Genomic DNA, 23,202 nt, shown 5'->3' with positions numbered 1-23,202 from the left:
TTCCATTCCATTCCATTCCATTCCATTCCATTCCATTCCATTCATTTCCATTCTCTTCAATTCCGTTCCGTTCAGTTCCGCTTATTTCCGTTACTTTCAATTTCGGCCTTTTCCTTTCCATTCCATTCCTTTTCGTTCCGCTCTGTTCCCTTCCACTCATTTTCGTGCCATTCCGTTCCTTTTCAGTCCATTCCATTCCGTTCCATTCCTTTTCGTTCCGCTCCGTTCCCTTCTGTACATTTCCATGCCATTCCGTTGCGTTCCGTTCCATTTCATTCCATTCCATTCCATTTCATTCCTTTGCATTCGTTTCATTTCCGAGGCATTCCGTTACATTCCTATCCATTCCATTCCTTTCCATTCCATTCCCTACCATTCCCTACCATTCCATTCCAATCCCATCCATTCCACTCCGTTCCATTCCGTTCCATTCCATTCCATTCCATTCCATTCCATTCCATTCCATTCCATTCCATTCCATTCCTTTCCAGTTGACACCATTCCATTCCATTTCATTCCATTCCATTCCATTCCATTCCATTCATATCCATTCTCTACAATTCCTTTCCGTTCGGTTTCGTATATTTCCATTCCATTCCATTTCATTCCATTCCATTCCATTCCATTCCATTCCATTCCATTCCATTCCGTTCCATTCCATTCCATTCCATTCCATTCCATTCCATTCCGTTGATTTCCGAGGCAATCCGTTTCATTCCAATCCATTCCATTCCATCCATTCAATTCCATTCCTATCCATTCCATTCCATTCCATTCCATTCCATCCATTCCATTACATTCCATTCCAATCCAATCCATTCCGCTCCAATGTATTCCACATATATCGATGACGCTCGTATTCATTCCATTCCATTCCTTTCCATTCCATTCCATTCCATTCCATTCCATTCCATTCTGTGCCGTCCCATTCCATTGCTTTCCAGTCGACACCATTCCTTTCCAATCCAAGACACATCAGTCGGTGACTTTATAATTCATTGCATTTCATTCGATTCCATTCCATTCTTTTACGTTCCGTTCCCTTCACTACATTTCCATTGCGTTCCATAAATTTCGATTACAATCTCATGATTTCAAATCTCTTTTTTCCATTCCATTCCATTCCATTCCATTCCATTCCATTCCATTCCATTCCATTCTATCCCAGTATAATCTTATATGTTCTGAAACATTCTCTTGAATTCCAATCTATTCCATTCGATTCCATTCCATTCGATTTCATTCCATTCCGTTCCATTCCATTTCATTCCATTCCATTCCATTCCATTCCATTCCATTCCATTCCATTCCATTCCATTCCATTCCATTCCATTCCTTCTCATTACATTCCATTCCTTTCCAGTCGACACCATTCCTTTCCATTCCATTCCATTCCATTCCATTCCGTTCCATTCATATCCATTCTCTACAATTCCGTTCCGTTCGGTTCCGTTTATTTGGGGTACTTTCTATTTCTGTCCATTCCATTCCATTCCATTCCATTCCATTCCATTCCATTCCATTCCTTTGCATTCCCTTGATTTCCGAGGCATTCCGTTACATTCCTATCCATTCCAACCATTCCATTCCATTCCATTCCATTCCAATCCAATCCAATCCATTCCACTCCAATGTATTCCACTTCTATCTGTGACGTTCTTATTCATTCCATTCCATTCCATTCCATTCCATTCCATTCCATTCCATTCCATTCCATTCCATTCCATTCCGTTCTGTGCTGTCCCATTCCATTGCTTTCCAGTCGACACCATTCCTTTCCAATCCAAGACACATCAGTCTGTGGCTTTATAATTCATTGCATTTCATTCGATTCCATTCAATTCTTTTACGTTCCGTTCCCTTCACTACATTTCCATTGCATTCCATAAATTTCGATTACAATCTCATGATTTCAAATCTCTTCTTTTCCATTCCATTCCATTCCATTCCTTTCCATTCCATTCCTTTCCATTCCATTCTATGTTTATGTAAGAGGTTCTGAACCCTTCGATTTTCTTGCATTACATTCCATTCCGTTTCTTTCCGTTCCATTCCAGTCCATTCCATTCCGTTCCGTTCCCTTCCATTAAATTGATTTCCATTGCATTCCGTTCAATTCCATTCCATTCCGTTCCATTTTATTCCAGAATAATCTTATATGTTCTGAAACATTGTCTTGAATTCTAATCTATTCCATTCGATTCCATTCCATTCGATTTCATTCCATTCCGTTCCATTCCATTCCATTCCATTCCATTCCATTCCATTCCATTCCATTCCATTCCATTCCAATCCATTCCATTCCATTCCGTTCCATTATATTCCATTCCTTTCCTTTCCAATACATTCCATTCCATTCCATTCCATTCCATTCCATCCATTCCATTCCCCATGAATGTATTGGTTCTGAACCATAATATCTCATTCTTGCCGTTTTTTCGTTTCCATTCCATTCCATTCCATTCCATTCCATTCCATTGCATTCCATTTCGTTTGTTTCCATTCCGTTCCATTCCATTCCATTCCATTCCATTCCATTCCATTCCATTCCATTCCATTTCATTCCCCATGAATGTATTGGTTCTGAACCATAATATCCCATTCTTGCTGTTTTTTTCGTTTCCATTCCATTCCATTCCATTCCATTCCATTCCATTCCATTCCATTCTATCCATTCCATTCCATTCCATTCCGTTCCCTTCAATTAAATTCCATTTCATTCCATTCATTTCCATTCTCTTCAATTCCGTTCCGTTCAGTTCCGCTCATTTCCGTTACTTTCAATTTCGGCCCATTCCTTTCCATTCCATTCCTTCTCGTTCCGCTCTGTTCCCTTCCTCTCATTTTCGTGCCATTCCGTTCCTTTTCAGTCCATTCCATTCCGTTCCATTCCTTTTCGTTCCGCTCTGTTCCCTTCTGTACATTTCCATGCCATTCCGTTGCGTTCCGTTCCATTTCATTCCATTCCATTCCATTTCATTCCTTTGCATTCGTTTCATTTCCGAGGCATTCCGTTACATTCCTATCCATTCCATTCCTTTCCATTCCATTCCCTACCATTCCCTACCATTCCATTCCAATCCCATCCATTCCACTCCGTTCCATTCCGTTCCATCGCATTGCATTGCATTGCATTCCATTCCATTCCATTCCATTCCTTTGCATTCTATTCCATTCTTATCCATTGTCTACAATTCCGTTCCGTTCGGTTCCGTATATTTCCGTTACTTTCCATTCCATTCCATTCCATTCCATTCCATTCCATTCCGTTGATTTTCGAGGCATTCCGTTACATTCCTATCCATTCCATTCCATTCCAATCCAATCCATTCCACTCCAGTGTAATCCACTTATATCTGTGACGTTCTTATTCATTCCATTCCATTCCATTGCATTCCATTCCTTTCCATTCCGTTCTGTGCCATCCCATTCCATTGCTTTCCAGTCGACACCATTCCTTTCCATTTCAAGACACATCAGTATGTGACTTTCTAATTCATTGCATTTCATTCGATTGCATTCCATTCGTTTCCATTCCGTTCCCTTCACTACATTTCCACTGATTTTCATAAATTTCGATTACACTCTCATGATTTCAAATCTGATCTTTTCCATTCCATTCCATACCATTCCATTCCATTCCATTCCATTCCATTACAATAAATTCCATTCCTTTCCATTCCAGACATCCCATTCCATTCCATTCCATTCCGTTCCGTTCCGTTCCGTTCCATTCCAATCCATTGCATTCAATTCCATTCCCTACAATCCCATTCCATTCCATTCCATTCCATTCCATTCCATTCCATTTCATTATATTCCATTCCATTCTCTTTTATTCCATTCCTTTCCTTTCCAATACATTCCATTCCATTCCATTCCATTCCATTCCATTCCATTCCATTCCATTCCATTCCATTCCATTCCATTCCATTCCATTTGATTCCCCATGAATGTATTGGTTCTGAACCATAATATCCCATTCTTGCCGTTTTTTTCGTTTCCATTCCATTCCATTCCATTCCATTCCATTCCATTCCATTCCATCCATTCAATTCCATTCCATTCCATTCCATTCCATTCCATTCCATTCCATTCCATTCCATTCCATTCCATTCCATTCCATTCCATTCCATTCCGTTCCCTTCAATTAAATTCCATTCCGTTCAATTCCATTCCATTCCATTCCATTCCATTCCATTCCATTCCATTCCATTCCATTCCATTCCATTCCATTCCATTCCATTCCATTCCATTCCATTCCATTCCATTTGATTCCCCATGAATGTATTGGTTCTGAACCATAATATCCCATTCTTGCCGTTTTTTTCGTTTCCATTCCATTCCATTCCATTCCATTCCATTCTATCCATTCCATTCCATTCCATTCCATTCCATTCCATTCCATTCCATTCCATTCCATTCCATTCCATTCCATTCCATTCCGTTCCCTTCAATTAAATTCCATTCCGTTCAATTCCATTCCATTCCATTCCATTCCATTCCATTCCATTCCATTCCATTCCATTCCATTCCATTGCATTCCATTCCATTCCATTCCATTCCATTCCATTCCATTCCATTCCATTCCATTCCATTCCATTCATTTCCATTCTCTTCAATTCTGTTCCGTTCAGTTCCGCTTATTTCCGTTACTTTCAATTTCTGCCCATTCCTTTCCATTCTATTCCTTTTCGTTCCGCTCTGTTCCCTTCCACTCATTTTCGTGCCATTCCGTTCCTTTTCAGTCCATTCCATTCCGTTCCATTCCTGTTCGTTCCGCTCCGTTCCCTTCTGTACATTTCCATGCCATTCCGTTGCGTTCCGTTCCATTTCATTCCATTCCATTCCATTTCATTCCTTTGCATTCGTTTCATTTCCGAGGCATTCCGTTACATTCCTATCCATTCCATTCCTTTCCATTCCATTCCCTACCATTCCCTACCATTCCATTCCAATCCCATCCATTCCACTCCGTTCCATTCCGTTCCATTGCATTGCATTGCATTGCATTCCATTGCATTCCATTCCTTTGCATTCCATTCCATTCATATCCATTCTCTACAATTCCGTTCCGTTCGGTTCTGTATATTTCCGTTCCATTCCATTCCATTCCATTCCATTCCTTTCCATTCCATTCCATTCCGTTGATTTTCGAGGCATTCCGTTACATTCCTATCCATTCCATTCCATTCCATTCCAATCCAATCCATTCCACTCCAATGTAATCCACTTATATCTGTGACGTTCTTATTCATTCCATTCCATTCCATTCCATTCCATTCCATTCCTTTCCATTCCGTTCTGTGCCGTCCCATTCCATTGCTTTCCAGTCGACACCATTCCTTTCCATTCCAAGACACATCAGTATGTGACTTTCTAATTCATTGCATTTCATTCGATTGCATTCCATTCGTTTCCATTCCGTTCCCTTCATTACATTTCCATTGATTTTCATAAATTTCGATTACACACTCATGATTTCAAATCTGTTCTTTTCCATTCCATTCCATACCATTCCATTCCATTCCATTCCATTACAATAAATTCCATTCCTTTCCATTCCACACATCCCATTCCATTCCATTCCATTCCATTCCGTTCCGTTCCGTTCCGTTCCATTCCAATCCATTCCATTCCATTCCGTTCCATTCCATTCCATTCCCTACAATCCCATTCCGTTCCATTCCATTCCATTCCATTCCATTCCATTTCATTATATTCCATTCCATTCTCTTTTATTCCATTCCTTTCCTTTCCAATACATTCCATTCCATTCCATTCCATTCCATTCCATTCCATTCCATTTGATTCCCCATGAATGTATTGGTTCTGAACCATAATATCCCATTCTTGCCGTTTTTTTCGTTTCCATTCCATTCCATTCCATTCCATTCCATTCCATTCCATTCCATTCCATTCCATTCCATTCTATCCATTCCATTCCATTCCATTCCATTCCATTCCATTCCATTCCATTCCATTCCATTCCATTCCATTCCCTTCAATTAAATTCCATTCCGTTCAATTCCATTCCATTCCATTCCATTCCATTCCATTCCATTCCATTCCATTCCATTCCATTCCATTCCATTCATTTCCATTCTCTTCAATTCCGTTCCGTTCAATTCCGCTTATTTCCGTTACTTTCAATTTCGGCCCTTTCCTTTCCATTCTCTTCCTTTTCGTTCCGCTCTGTTCCCTTCCACTCATTTTCGTGCCATTCCGTTCCTTTTCAGTCCATTCCATTCCGTTCCATTCCTTTTCGTTCCGCTCCGTTCCCTTCTGTACATTTCCATGCCATTCCGTTGCGTTCCGTTCCATTTCATTCCATTCCATTCCATTTCATTCCTTTGCATTCGTTTCATTTCCGAGGCATTCCGTTACATTCCTATCCATTCCATTCCTTTCCACTCCATTCCCTACCATTCCCTACCATTCCATTCCAATCCCATCCATTCCACTCCGTTCCATTCCATTCCATTCCATTCCATTCCATTCCATTCCATTCCATTCCATTCCATTCCATTCCTTTCCAGTTGACACCATTCCATTCCATTCCATTCCATTCCATTCCATTCCATTCCATTCCATTCCATTCCATTCCATTCCATTCCGTTCTGTGCTGTCCCATTCCATTGCTTTCCAGTCGACACCATTCCTTTCCAATCCAAGACACATCAGTCTGTGGCTTTATAATTCATTGCATTTCATTCGATTCCATTCAATTCTTTTACGTTCCGTTCCCTTCACTACATTTCCATTGCATTCCATAAATTTCGATTACAATCTCATGATTTCAAATCTCTTCTTTTCCATTCCATTCCATTCCATTCCTTTCCATTCCATTCCTTTCCATTCCATTCTATGTTTATGTAAGAGGTTCTGAACCCTTCGATTTTCTTGCATTACATTCCATTCCGTTTCTTTCCGTTCCATTCCAGTCCATTCCATTCCGTTCCGTTCCCTTCCATTAAATTGATTTCCATTGCATTCCGTTCAATTCCATTCCATTCCGTTCCATTTTATTCCAGAATAATCTTATATGTTCTGAAACATTGTCTTGAATTCTAATCTATTCCATTCGATTCCATTCCATTCGATTTCATTCCATTCCGTTCCATTCCATTCCATTCCATTCCATTCCATTCCATTCCATTCCATTCCATTCCATTCCAATCCATTCCATTCCATTCCGTTCCATTATATTCCATTCCTTTCCTTTCCAATACATTCCATTCCATTCCATTCCATTCCATTCCATCCATTCCATTCCCCATGAATGTATTGGTTCTGAACCATAATATCTCATTCTTGCCGTTTTTTCGTTTCCATTCCATTCCATTCCATTCCATTCCATTCCATTGCATTCCATTTCGTTTGTTTCCATTCCGTTCCATTCCATTCCATTCCATTCCATTCCATTCCATTCCATTCCATTTCATTCCCCATGAATGTATTGGTTCTGAACCATAATATCCCATTCTTGCTGTTTTTTTCGTTTCCATTCCATTCCATTCCATTCCATTCCATTCCATTCCATTCCATTCTATCCATTCCATTCCATTCCATTCCGTTCCCTTCAATTAAATTCCATTTCATTCCATTCATTTCCATTCTCTTCAATTCCGTTCCGTTCAGTTCCGCTCATTTCCGTTACTTTCAATTTCGGCCCATTCCTTTCCATTCCATTCCTTCTCGTTCCGCTCTGTTCCCTTCCTCTCATTTTCGTGCCATTCCGTTCCTTTTCAGTCCATTCCATTCCGTTCCATTCCTTTTCGTTCCGCTCTGTTCCCTTCTGTACATTTCCATGCCATTCCGTTGCGTTCCGTTCCATTTCATTCCATTCCATTCCATTTCATTCCTTTGCATTCGTTTCATTTCCGAGGCATTCCGTTACATTCCTATCCATTCCATTCCTTTCCATTCCATTCCCTACCATTCCCTACCATTCCATTCCAATCCCATCCATTCCACTCCGTTCCATTCCGTTCCATCGCATTGCATTGCATTGCATTCCATTCCATTCCATTCCATTCCTTTGCATTCTATTCCATTCTTATCCATTGTCTACAATTCCGTTCCGTTCGGTTCCGTATATTTCCGTTACTTTCCATTCCATTCCATTCCATTCCATTCCATTCCATTCCGTTGATTTTCGAGGCATTCCGTTACATTCCTATCCATTCCATTCCATTCCAATCCAATCCATTCCACTCCAGTGTAATCCACTTATATCTGTGACGTTCTTATTCATTCCATTCCATTCCATTGCATTCCATTCCTTTCCATTCCGTTCTGTGCCATCCCATTCCATTGCTTTCCAGTCGACACCATTCCTTTCCATTTCAAGACACATCAGTATGTGACTTTCTAATTCATTGCATTTCATTCGATTGCATTCCATTCGTTTCCATTCCGTTCCCTTCACTACATTTCCACTGATTTTCATAAATTTCGATTACACTCTCATGATTTCAAATCTGTTCTTTTCCATTCCATTCCATACCATTCCATTCCATTCCATTCCATTCCATTACAATAAATTCCATTCCTTTCCATTCCAGACATCCCATTCCATTCCATTCCATTCCGTTCCGTTCCGTTCCGTTCCATTCCAATCCATTGCATTCAATTCCATTCCCTACAATCCCATTCCATTCCATTCCATTCCATTCCATTCCATTCCATTTCATTATATTCCATTCCATTCTCTTTTATTCCATTCCTTTCCTTTCCAATACATTCCATTCCATTCCATTCCATTCCATTCCATTCCATTCCATTCCATTCCATTCCATTCCATTCCATTCCATTCCATTCCATTCCATTCCATTTGATTCCCCATGAATGTATTGGTTCTGAACCATAATATCCCATTCTTGCCGTTTTTTTCGTTTCCATTCCATTCCATTCCATTCCATTCCATTCCATTCCATTCCATCCATTCAATTCCATTCCATTCCATTCCATTCCATTCCATTCCATTCCATTCCATTCCATTCCATTCCATTCCATTCCATTCCATTCCATTCCATTCCATTCCATTCCATTCCGTTCCCTTCAATTAAATTCCATTCCGTTCAATTCCATTCCATTCCATTCCATTCCATTCCATTCCATTCCATTCCATTCCATTCCATTCCATTCCATTCCATTCCATTCCATTCCATTCCATTCCATTTGATTCCCCATGAATGTATTGGTTCTGAACCATAATATCCCATTCTTGCCGTTTTTTTCGTTTCCATTCCATTCCATTCCATTCCATTCCATTCTATCCATTCCATTCCATTCCATTCCATTCCATTCCATTCCATTCCATTCCATTCCATTCCATTCCATTCCATTCCATTCCATTCCATTCCATTCCGTTCCCTTCAATTAAATTCCATTCCGTTCAATTCCATTCCATTCCATTCCATTCCATTCCATTCCATTCCATTCCATTCCATTCCATTCCATTCCATTCCATTCCATTCCATTCCATTCATTTCCATTCTCTTCAATTCTGTTCCGTTCAGTTCCGCTTATTTCCGTTACTTTCAATTTCTGCCCATTCCTTTCCATTCTATTCCTTTTCGTTCCGCTCTGTTCCCTTCCACTCATTTTCGTGCCATTCCGTTCCTTTTCAGTCCATTCCATTCCGTTCCATTCCTGTTCGTTCCGCTCCGTTCCCTTCTGTACATTTCCATGCCATTCCGTTGCGTTCCGTTCCATTTCATTCCATTCCATTCCATTTCATTCCTTTGCATTCGTTTCATTTCCGAGGCATTCCGTTACATTCCTATCCATTCCATTCCTTTCCATTCCATTCCCTACCATTCCCTACCATTCCATTCCAATCCCATCCATTCCACTCCGTTCCATTCCGTTCCATTGCATTGCATTGCATTGCATTCCATTGCATTCCATTCCTTTGCATTCCATTCCATTCATATCCATTCTCTACAATTCCGTTCCGTTCGGTTCTGTATATTTCCGTTCCATTCCATTCCATTCCATTCCATTCCTTTCCATTCCATTCCATTCCGTTGATTTTCGAGGCATTCCGTTACATTCCTATCCATTCCATTCCATTCCATTCCAATCCAATCCATTCCACTCCAATGTAATCCACTTATATCTGTGACGTTCTTATTCATTCCATTCCATTCCATTCCATTCCATTCCATTCCATTCCATTCCATTCCTTTCCATTCCGTTCTGTGCCGTCCCATTCCATTGCTTTCCAGTCGACACCATTCCTTTCCATTCCAAGACACATCAGTATGTGACTTTCTAATTCATTGCATTTCATTCGATTGCATTCCATTCGTTTCCATTCCGTTCCCTTCACTACATTTCCATTGATTTTCATAAATTTCGATTCCACACTCATGATTTCAAATCTGTTCTTTTCCATTCCATTCCATACCATTCCATTCCATTCCATTCCATTACAATAAATTCCATTCCTTTCCATTCCACACATCCCATTCCATTCCATTCCATTCCATTCCGTTCCGTTCCGTTCCGTTCCATTCCAATCCATTCCATTCCATTCCGTTCCATTCCATTCCATTCCCTACAATCCCATTCCGTTCCATTCCATTCCATTCCATTCCATTCCATTTCATTATATTCCATTCCATTCTCTTTTATTCCATTCCTTTCCTTTCCAATACATTCCATTCCATTCCATTCCATTCCATTCCATTCCATTCCATTCCATTCCATTTGATTCCCCATGAATGTATTGGTTCTGAACCATAATATCCCATTCTTGCCGTTTTTTTCGTTTCCATTCCATTCCATTCCATTCCATTCCATTCCATTCCATTCCATTCCATTCCATTCCATTCTATCCATTCCATTCCATTCCATTCCATTCCATTCCATTCCATTCCATTCCATTCCATTCCATTCCCTTCAATTAAATTCCATTCCGTTCAATTCCATTCCATTCCATTCCATTCCATTCCATTCCATTCCATTCCATTCATTTCCATTCTCTTCAATTCCGTTCCGTTCAGTTCCGCTTATTTCCGTTACTTTCAATTTCGGCCCTTTCCTTTCCATTCTCTTCCTTTTCGTTCCGCTCTGTTCCCTTCCACTCATTTTCGTGCCATTCCGTTCCTTTTCAGTCCATTCCATTCCGTTCCATTCCTTTTCGTTCCGCTCCGTTCCCTTCTGTACATTTCCATGCCATTCCGTTGCGTTCCGTTCCATTTCATTCCATTCCATTCCATTTCATTCCTTTGCATTCGTTTCATTTCCGAGGCATTCCGTTACATTCCTATCCATTCCATTCCTTTCCACTCCATTCCCTACCATTCCCTACCATTCCATTCCAATCCCATCCATTCCACTCCGTTCCATTCCATTCCATTCCATTCCATTCCATTCCATTCCATTCCATTCCATTCCATTCCTTTCCAGTTGACACCATTCCATTCCATTCCATTCCATTCCATTCCATTCCATTTCATTCCATTCATATCCATTCTCTACAATTCCGTTCCGTTCGGTTTCGTATATTTCCATTCCATTCCATTCCATTCCATTCCATTCCATTCCATTCCATTCCATTCCGTTGATTTCCGAGGCATTCCGTTACATTCCAATCCATTCCATTCCATCCATTCAATTCCATTCCTATCCATTCCATTCCATTCCATTCCATTCCATTCCATCCATTCCATTACATTCCATTCCAATCCAATCCATTCCGCTCCAATGTATTCCACATATATCGATGACGCTCGTATTCATTCCATTCCATTCCATCCCATTCCATTCCATTCCATTCCATTCCATTCCATTCCATTCCATTCCATTCCATTCCATTCTGTGCCGTCCCATTCCATTGCTTTCCAGTCGACACCATTCCTTTCCAATCCAAGACACATCAGTCGGTGACTTTATAATTCATTGCATTTCATTCGATTCCATTCCATTCTTTTACGTTCCGTTCCCTTCACTACATTTCCATTGCGTTCCATAAATTTCGATTACAATCTCATGATTTCAAATCTCTTTTTTCCATTCCATTCCATTCCATTCCATTCCATTCCATTCCATTCCATTCCATTCCTTTCCATTCCGTTCCGTTCCCTTCCATTAAATTGCTTTCCATTGCATTCCGTTCAATTCCATTCCATTCCGTTCCATTCTATCCCAGTATAATCTTATATGTTCTGAAACATTCTCTTGAATTCCAGTCTATTCCATTCGATTCCATTCCATTCGATTTCATTCCATTCCGTTCCATTCCATTTCATTCCGTTCCATTCCATTCCATTCCATTCCATTCCATTCATATCCATTCTCTACAATTCCGTTCCGTTCGGTTCCGTATATTTGGGGTACTTTCTATTTCTGTCCATTCCATTCCATTCCATTCCATTCCATTCCATTCCATTCCATTCCATTCCATTCCATTCCATTCCTTTGCATTCCCTTGATTTCCGAGGCATTCCGTTACATTCCTATCCATTCCATCCATTCCATTCCATTCCATTCCATTCCATTCCATTCCATTCCATTCCAATCCAATCCAATCCATTCCACTCCAATGTATTCCACTTCTATCTGTGACGTTCTTATTCATTCCATTCCATTCCATTCCATTCCATTCCATTCCATTCCATTCCATTCCATTCCATTCCATTCCAATCCAATCCAATCCGTTCTGTGCTGTCCCATTCCATTGCTTTCCAGTCGACACCATTCCTTTCCAATCCAAGACACTTCAGTCTGTGGCTTTATAATTCATTGCATTTCATTCGATTCCATTCAATTCTTTTACGTTCCGTTCCCTTCACTACATTTCCATTGCATTCCATAAATTTCGATTACAATCTCATGATTTCAAATCTCTTCTTTTCCATTCCATTCCATTCCATTCCTTTCCATTCCATTCCTTTCCATTCCATTCCATTCCATTCCATTCCATTCCATTTGATTCCCCATGAATGTATTGGTTCTGAACCATAATATCTCATTCTTGCCGTTTTTTTCGTTTCCATTCCATTCCATTCCATTCCATTCCATTCCATTCCATTCCATTCCATTCCATTCCATTCCATTCCCTTCAATTAAATTCCATTCCGTTCAATTCCATTCCATTCCATTCCATTCCATTCCATTCCATTCCATTCCATTCCATTCATTTCCATTCTCTTCAATTCCGTTCCGTTCAGTTCCGCTTATTTCCGTTACTTTCAATTTCGGCCCTTTCCTTTCCATTCTCTTCCTTTTCGTTCCGCTCTGTTCCCTTCCACTCATTTTCGTGCCATTCCGTTCATTTTCAGTCCATTCCATTCCGTTCCATTCCTTTTCGTTCCGCTCCGTTCCCTTCTGTACATTTCCATGCCATTCCGTTGCGTTCCGTTCCATTTCATTCCATTCCATTCCATTTCATTCCTTTGCATTCGTTTCATTTCCGAGGCATTCCGTTACATTCCTATCCATTCCATTCCTTTCCATTCCATTCCCTACCATTCCCTACCATTCCATTCCAATCCCATCCATTCCACTCCGTTCCATTCCGTTCCATTCCATTCCATTCCATTCCATTCCATTCCATTCCATTCCATTCCATTCCATTCCATTCCATTCCATTCCATTCCATTCCTTTCCAGTTGACACCATTCCATTCCATTTCATTCCATTCCATTCCATTCCATTCCATTCATATCCATTCTCTACAATTCCGTTCCGTTCGGTTTCGTATATTTCCATTCCATTCCATTTCATTCCATTCCATTCCATTCCATTCCATTCCATTCCATTCCATTCCATTCCATTCCATTCCATTCCATTCCATTCCATTCCATTCCATTCCGTTGATTTCCGAGGCATTCCGTTACATTCCAATCCATTCCATTCCATCCATTCAATTCCATTCCTATCCATTCCATTCCATTCCATTCAATTCCATTCCATCCATTCCATTACATTCCATTCCAATCCAATCCATTCCGCTCCAATGTATTCCACATATATCGATGACGTTCTTATTCATTCCATTCCATTCCATCCCATTCCATTCCATTCCATTCCATTCCATTCCATTCCATTCCATTCTGTGCCGTCCCATTCCATTGCTTTCCAGTCGACACCATTCCTTTCCAATCCAAGACACATCAGTCGGTGACTTTATAATTCATTGCATTTCATTCGATTCCATTCCATTCTTTTACGTTCCGTTCCCTTCACTACATTTCCATTGCGTTCCATAAATTTCGATTACAATCTCATGATTTCAAATCTCTTTTTTCCATTCCATTCCATTCCATTCCATTCCATTCCATTCCATTCCTTTCCATTCCGTTCCGTTCCCTTCCATTAAATTGCTTTCCATTGCATTCCGTTCAATTCCATTCCATTCCGTTCCATTCTATCCCAGTATAATCTTATATGTTCTGAAACATTCTCTTGAATTCCAATCTATTCCATTCGATTCCATTCCATTCGATTTCATTCCATTCCGTTCCATTCCATTTCATTCCATTCCATTCCATTCCATTCCATTCCATTGATATCCATTCTCTACAATTCCGTTCCGTTCGGTTCCGTATATTTGGGGTACTTCCTATTTCTGTCCATTCCATTCCATTCCATTCCATTCCATTCCATTCCATTCCATTCCATTCCTTTGCATTCCCTTGATTTCCGAGGCATTCCGTTACATTCCTATCCATTCCATCCATTCCATTCCATTCCATTCCATTCCATTCCATTCCAATCCAATCCAATCCATTCCACTCCAATGTATTCCACTTCTATCTGTGACGTTCTTATTCATTCCATTCCATTCCATTCCATTCCATTCCATTCCATTCCATTCCAATCCAATCCAATCCGTTCTGTGCTGTCCCATTCCATTGCTTTCCAGTCGACACCATTCCTTTCCAATCCAAGACACTTCAGTCTGTGGCTTTATAATTCATTGCATTTCATTCGATTCCATTCAATTCTTTTACGTTCCGTTCCCTTCACTACATTTCCATTGCATTCCATAAATTTCGATTACAATCTCATGATTTCAAATCTCTTCTTTTCCATTCCATTCCATTCCATTCCTTTCCATTCCATTCCTTTCCATTCCATTCTATGTTTATGTAAGAGGTTCTGAACCCTTCGATTTTCTTGCATTACATTCCATTCCGTTTCTTTCCGTTCCATTCCAGTCCATTCCATTCCGTTCCGTTCCCTTCCATTAAATTGCTTTCCATTGCATTCCGTTCAATTCCATTCCATTCCGTTCCATTTTATTCCAGAATAATCTTATATGTTCTGAAACATTGTCTTGAATTCCAATCTATTCCATTCGATTCCATTCCATTCGATTTCATTCCATTCCGTTCCATTCCATTCCATTCCATTCCAATCCATTCCATTCCATTCCATTCCATTATATTCCATTCCTTTCCTTTCCAATACATTCCATTCCATTCCATTCCATTCCATTCCATTCCATTCCATTCCATTCCCCACGAATGTATTGGTTCTGAACCATAATATCCCATTCTTGCCGTTTTTTTCGTTTCCATTCCATTCCATTCCATTCCATTCCATTCCATTCCATTCCATTCCATTCCATTCCATTCCATTCCATTTCGTTTGTTTCCATTCCGTTCCATTCCATTCCATTCCATTCCATTCCATTATATTCCATTCCATTCCATTCCCCATGAATGTATTGGTTCTGAACCATAATATCCCATTCTTGCTGTTTTTTTCGTTTCCATTCCATTCCATTCCATTCCATTCCATTCCATTCCATTCCATTCCATTCTATCCATTCCATTCCATTCCATTTCGTTCCCTTCAATTAAATTCCATTTCATTCCATTCATTTCCATTCTCTTCAATTCCGTTCCGTTCAGTTCCGCTCATTTCCGTTACTTTCAATTTCGGCCCATTCCTTTCCATTCCATTCCTTCTCGTTCCGCTCTGTTCCCTTCCTCTCATTTTCGTGCCATTCCGTTCCTTTTCAGTCCATTCCATTCCGTTCCATTCCTTTTCGTTCCGCTCTGTTCCCTTCTGTACATTTCCATGCCATTCCGTTGCGTTCCGTTCCATTTCATTCCATTCCATTCCATTTCATTCCTTTGCATTCGTTTCATTTCCGTGGCATTCCGTTACATTCCTATCCATTCCATTCCTTTCCATTCCATTCCCTACCATTCCCTACCATTCCATTCCAATCCCATCCATTCCACTCCGTTCCATTCCGTTCCATTGCATTGCATTGCATTGCATTGCATTCCATTCCATTCCATTCCTTTCCATTCCATTCCATTCTTATCCATTCTCTACAATTCCGTTCCGTTCGGTTCCGTATATTTCCGTTACTATCCATTCCATTCCATTCCATTCCATTCCATTCCATTCCATTCCATTCCGTTGATTTTCGAGGCATTCCGTTACATTCCTATCCATTCCATTCCATTCCAATCCAATCCATTCCACTCCAATGTAATCCACTTATATCTGTGACGTTCTTATTCATTCCATTCCATTCCATTGCATTCCATTCCTTTCCATTCCGTTCTGTGCCGTCCCATTCCATTGCTTTCCAGTCGACACCATTCCTTTCCATTCCAAGACACATCAGATTGTGACTTTCTAATTCATTGCATTTCATTCGATTGCATTCCATTCGTTTCCATTCCGTTCCCTTCACTACATTTCCACTGATTTTCATAAATTTCGATTACACTCTCATGATTTCAAATCTGTTCTTTTCCATTCCATTCCATACCATTCCATTCCATTCCATTCCATTACAATAAATTCCATTCCTTTCCATTCCACACATCCCATTCCATTCCATTCCATTCCGTTCCGTTCCGTTCCGTTCCATTCCAATCCATTCCATTCCATTCCATTCCCTACAATCCCATTCCATTCCATTCCATTCCATTCCATTCCATTCCATTCCATTCCATTCCATTCCATTTCATTATATTCCATTCCATTCCATTCTCTTTTATTCCATTCCTTTCCTTTCCAATACATTCCATTCCATTCCATTCCATTCCATTCCATTCCATTCCATTCCATTCCATTCCATTCCATTCCGTTCCATTTGATTCCCCATGAATGTATTGGTTCTGAACCATAATATCGCATTCTTGCCGTTTTTTTCGTTTCCATTCCATTCAATTCCATTCCATTCCATTCCATTCCATTCCATTCCATTCCATTCCATTCCATTCCATTCCATTCTATCCATTCCATTCCATTCCATTCCATTCCATTCCATTCCATTCCATTCCATTCCATTCCGTTCCCTTCAATTAAATTCCATTCCGTTCAATTCCATTCCATTCCATTCCATTCCATTCCATTCCATTCCATTCCATTCCATTCATTTCCATTCTCTTCAATTCTGTTCCGTTCAGTTCCGCTTATTTCCGTTACTTTCAATTTCTGCCCATTCCTTTCCATTCTATTCCTTTTCGTTCCGCTCTGTTCCCTTCCACTCATTTTCGTGCCATTCCGTTCCTTTTCAGTCCATTCCATTCTGTTCCCTTCCTTTTCGTTCCGCTCCATTCCCTTCTGTACATTTCCATGCCATTCCGTTGCGTTCCGTTCCATTTCATTCCATTCCATTCCATTTCATTCCTTTGCATTCGTTTCATTTCCGAGGCATTCCGTTACATTCCTATCCATTCCATTCCTTTCCATTACATTCCCTACCATTCCCTACCATTCCATTCCAATCCCATCCATTCCACTCCGTTCCATTCCGTTCCATTCCATTCCATTCCATTCCATTCCATTCCATTCCATTCCATTCCATTCCATTCCATTCCATTCCATTCCATTCCATTCCTTTCCAGTTAACACCATTCCATTCCATTTCATTCCATTCCATTCCATTCCATTCATATCCATTCTCTACAATTCCGTTCCGTTCGGTTTCGTATATTTCCATTCCATTCCATTCCATTCCATTCCATTCCATTCCATTCCATTCCATTCCATTCCATTCCGTTGATTTCCGAGGCATTCCGTTACATTCCAATCCATTCCATTCCATCCATTCAATTCTATTCCTATCCATTCCATTCCATTCCATTCAATTCCATTCCATCCATTCCATTACATTCCATTCCAATCCAATCCATTCCGCTCCAATGTATTCCACATATATCGATGATGCTCGTATTCATTCCATTCCATTCCATTCCATTCCATTCCATTCCATTCCATTCCATTCCATTCCGTGCTGTCCCATTCCATTGCTCTCCAGTCGACACCATTCATTTCCAATCCAAGACACATAAGTCGGTGACTTTATAATTCATTGCATTTCATTCGATTCCATTCCATTCTTTTACGTTCCGTTCCCTTCACTACATTTCCATTGCATTCCATAAATTTCGATTACAATCTCATGATTTCAAATCTCTTCTTTTCAATTCCATTCCATTCCATTCCATTCCATTCCATTCCATTCCATTCCATTCCATTCCATTCCATTCCATTGCATTCCTTTCCATTCCGTTCCGTTCCCTTCCATTAAATTGCTTTCCATTGCATTCCGTTCAATTCCATTCCATTCCGTTCCATTTTATTCCAGAATAATCTTATATGTTCTGAAATATTGTCTTGAATTCCAATCTATTCCATTCGATTCCATTCCATTCCATTCCATTCCATTCCATTCCATTCCATTCCATTCCATTCCATTCCATTCCATTCCATTCCATTCCTCACTTTACATTCAATTTCATTCCATTCGAAATTTTTAATTATATTCTGCACGCTTCCATTCCATTCCATTCCATTCCATTCCATTTCAATTCCATTCCAATCTATTCCATTCCATTCCATTCCATTCCATTCCATTCCATTCCATTCCATTCCATTCCATTCCTTTTCATTACATTCCATTCCTTTCCAGTCGACACCATTCTATTCCATTCCATTCCATTCCATTCCATTCCATTCCATTCCATTCCATTCCATTCCATTCCATTCCATTCCATTACAATAAATTCCATTCCATTACAATAAATTCCATTCCTTTCCATTCCATACATTCCATTCCATTCCATTCCATTCCATTCTATTCCATTCCGTTCCGTTCCGTTCCGTTCCATTCCAATCCATTCCATTCCATTCCATTCCATTCCATTCCATTCCATTCCATTCCATTCCATTCCATTCCATTCCATTATATGCCATTCCTTTCCTTTCCAATACATTCCATTCCATTCCATTCCATTCCATCCATTCAATTCCCCATGAATGTACTGGTTCTGAACCATAATATCCCATTCTTGCAGTTTTTTCTTTTCCATTCCAATCCATTCCATTCCATTATTTCCATTCCATTTCATGCCATTCCACATATATCAATTAGCTTCTAAACCCTTAGATTCTATTCCATTCCATTCCATTCCATTCCATTCCATTCCATTCCATTCCATTCCATTCCATTCCATTCCATTCCATCCATTCCCCATAAATGTATTAGCTCCTTAACCATTCGATTCCAATCCCTGCCATTTTTATTCATTCCATTCCATTCCATCAATTCCATTCCCCATGAATGCATTAGCTTCTGAACCATAATACCCTATTCCTTGCCGTATTTTTCCATTCCATTCCATTCCATTCCATTCCATTCCATTCCATTCCATTCCATTCCATTCCATTCCATTCCGTTGAATTCCGTTCCATTCCATTCCGTTCCGTTCCATTCCGTTCTATTCCATTCCATTCCATTCAATTCCAGTCCGCTCCATTCCATTCCGTTGAATACAGTTCCGTTCCATTCCATTCCATTCCATTCCATTCCATTCCATTCCATTCCATTCCATTCCATTCCATTCCATTCCATTCCATTCCATTCCATTCCATTCCATTCCATTCCATTCCATTCCTTGTCGTTCTATTCCTTTTCGTTCCTTTTCGTTCCATTCCATACAATTCCATTCCATTCCATTCCATTCCATTCCATTCCGTTCTGTTTCGTTCCATTCCATACAATTCCATTCCATTCCACTGCACGCCATTCCATTCCATTCCATTCCATTCCATTCCATTCCATTCCATTCCATTCCATTCCATTCCATTCCAATCCATTCCATTCCATTCCATCCATTGCATTCCCCATAAATATATTAACTTCTGAAACATTCGATTCCAATCCTTGCCGTATTTTTCCATTCCATTCCATTCCATTCCATTCCATTCCGTTCCATTCCATTCCATTCCATTCCATTCCATTCCATTCCATTCCATTCCATGTTTATCTATTAGCTTCTGATCCATTCCATTCCATTCCATTCCATTCCATTCCATTCCATTCCATTCCATTCCATTCCATTCCATTCCATTTGTTTCCGTTCCGTTCCATTCCATTCCATTCCGCTCCATTCCGTTCCATTAAATTCCTTTCCATTCCATTTGATTCCATTCCATTCCATTCCATTCCATTCCATTCCATTCCATTCCATTCCATTCCATTCCATTCTATCCCATCATAATCTTTTATGTTCTGAAACACTGTCCTGAATTCCTATCCATTGCATTGCATTGCATTGCATTGCATTGCATTGCATTTCATTCCATTCCATTCCATTCCATTCCATTCCATTCCATTCCATTCCATTCCATTCCATTCTTTACATTCAATTTCATTCCATTCGAAATTTATCAATAAGCTTCCGAACACTTCGATTTTCTCCAATTCCATTCCATTCCTTTCCATTCCGTATGATTCCATTCCGTTCCATTCCATTCCATTCCATTCCATTCCATTCCATTCCATTCCATTCCATTCCATTCCATTCCATTCCATTCCATTCCATTCCTTTGCATTCCATTCCATTCATATCCATTCTCTTCAATTCCGTTCCATTCGGTTCTGTATATTTCCGTTACTTTCCATTCCATTCCATTCCTTTCCATTCCATTCCATTCCATTCCATTCCATTCCATTCCATTCCATTCCATTCCATTCCATTCCATTCCTTTGCATTCTGTTGATTTTCGAGGCATTCCGTTTCATTCCTATCCATTCCATTCCATTCCAATCCAATCCATTCCACTCCAATGTAATCCACTTATATCTGTGACGTTCTTATTCATTCCATTCCAGTCCATTGCATTCCATTCCTTTCCATTCCGTTCTGTGCCGTCCCATTCCATTGCTTTCCAGTCGACACCATTCCTTTCCATTCCAAGACACATCAGTATGTGACTTTCTAATTCATTGCATTTCATTCGATTCCATTCCATTCGTTTCCGTTCTGTTCCCTTCACTACATTTCCACTGATTTTCATAAATTTCGATTACACTCTCATGATTTCAAATCTGTTCTTTTCCATTCCATTCCATACCATTACATTCCATTCCATTCCATTACAATAAATTCCATTCCTTTCCATTCCACACATTCCATTCCATTCCATTCCATTCCATTCCATTCCATTCCATTCCATTCCATTCCATTCCATTCCATTCCATTCCATTCCATTCCATTCCATTCCATTCCATTCCTTTGCATTCGTTTCATTTCCGAGGCATTCTGTTACATTCCTATCCATTCCATTCCTTTCCATTCCATTCCCTACCATTCCCTACCATTCCATTCCAATCCCATCCATTCCACTCCGTTCCATTCCGTTCCATTCCATTCCATTCCATTCCATTCCAGTCCATTCCCTCCAATCCCATTCCATTCCATTCCATTCCATTCCATTCCATTATATTCCATTCCATTCTATTTTATTCCATTCCTTTCCTTTCCAATACATTCCATTCCATTCCATTCCATTCCATTCCATTCCATTCCATTCCATTCCATTCCATTCCATTCCCCATGAATGTATTGGTTCTGAACCATAATATCCCATTCTTGCCGTTTTTTTCATTTCCATTCCATTCCATTCCATTCCATTCCATTCCATTCCATTCCATTCTATCCATTCCATTCCATTCCATTCCGTTCCCTTCAATTAAATTCCATTCCGTTCAATTCCATTCCATTCCATTCCATTCCATTCCATTCCATTCCATTCCATTCCATTCCATTCCATTCCATTCCATTCATTTCCATTCTCTTCAATTCCGTTCTGTTCAGTTCCGCTTATTTCCGTTACTTTCAATTTCGGCCCATTCCTTTCCATTCCATTCCTTTTCGTTCCGCTCTGTTCCCTTCCACTCATTTTCGTGCCATTCCGTTCCTTTTCAGTCCATTCCATTCCGTTCCATTCCTTTTCGTTCCGCTCCGTTCCCTTCTGTTCATTTCCATGCCTTTCCGTTGCGTTCCGTTCCATTTCATTCCATTCCATTCCATTTCATTCCTTTGCATTCGTTTCCTTTCCGAGGCATTCTGTTACATTCCTATCCATTCCATTCCTTTCCATTCCATTCCCTACCATTCCCTACCATTCCATTCCAATCCCATCCATTCCACTCCGTTCCATTCCGTTCCATTCCATTCCATTCCATTCCATTCCATTCCATTCCATTCCATTCCATTCCATTCCTTTTCATTACATTCCATTCCTTTCCAGTCGACACCATTCCATTCCATTCCATTCCATTCCATTCCATTCCATTCCATTCCATTCCATTCCATTCCGTTCCATTCCATTTCTGTTGATTTCCGAGGCATTCCGTTACATTCCTATCCATTCCATTCCATCCATTCAATTCCATTCATATCCATTCCATTCCATTCCATTCCATTCCAATCCATTCCACTCCAATATATTCCACATATGTCTATGACGCTCATATTCATTCCATTCCATTCCATTCCATTCCATTCCATTCCATTCCATTCCATTCCATTCCGTTCTGTGCCGTCCCATTCCATTGCTTTCTAGTCGACACCATTCCTTTCCAATCCAAGACACATCAGTCGGTGACTTTATAATTCATTGCATTTCATTCGATTCCATTCCATTCTTTTACGTTCCGTTCCCTTCACTACATTTCCATTGGATTCCATAAATTTTGATTACAATCTCATGATTTCAAATCTCTTCTTTTCCATTCCATTCCATTCCATTCCATTCCATTCCATTCCATTCCATTCCTTTCCATTCCATTCTATGTTTATGCATTAGGTTCTGAACCCTTCGATTTTCTTGCATTCCATTCCATTCCGTTTCTTTCCGTTCCATTCCAATCAATTCCATTCCGTTCCGTTCCCTTCCATTAAATTGCTTTCCATTACAATC

This window comes from Sturnus vulgaris, chromosome 4 (genome assembly GCF_052056855.1).
Source record: "Sturnus vulgaris isolate bStuVul1 chromosome 4, bStuVul1.hap1, whole genome shotgun sequence".
NCBI lineage: Eukaryota > Metazoa > Chordata > Aves > Passeriformes > Sturnidae > Sturnus > Sturnus vulgaris.
Note: the sequence above shows the minus strand (reverse complement) of the source record.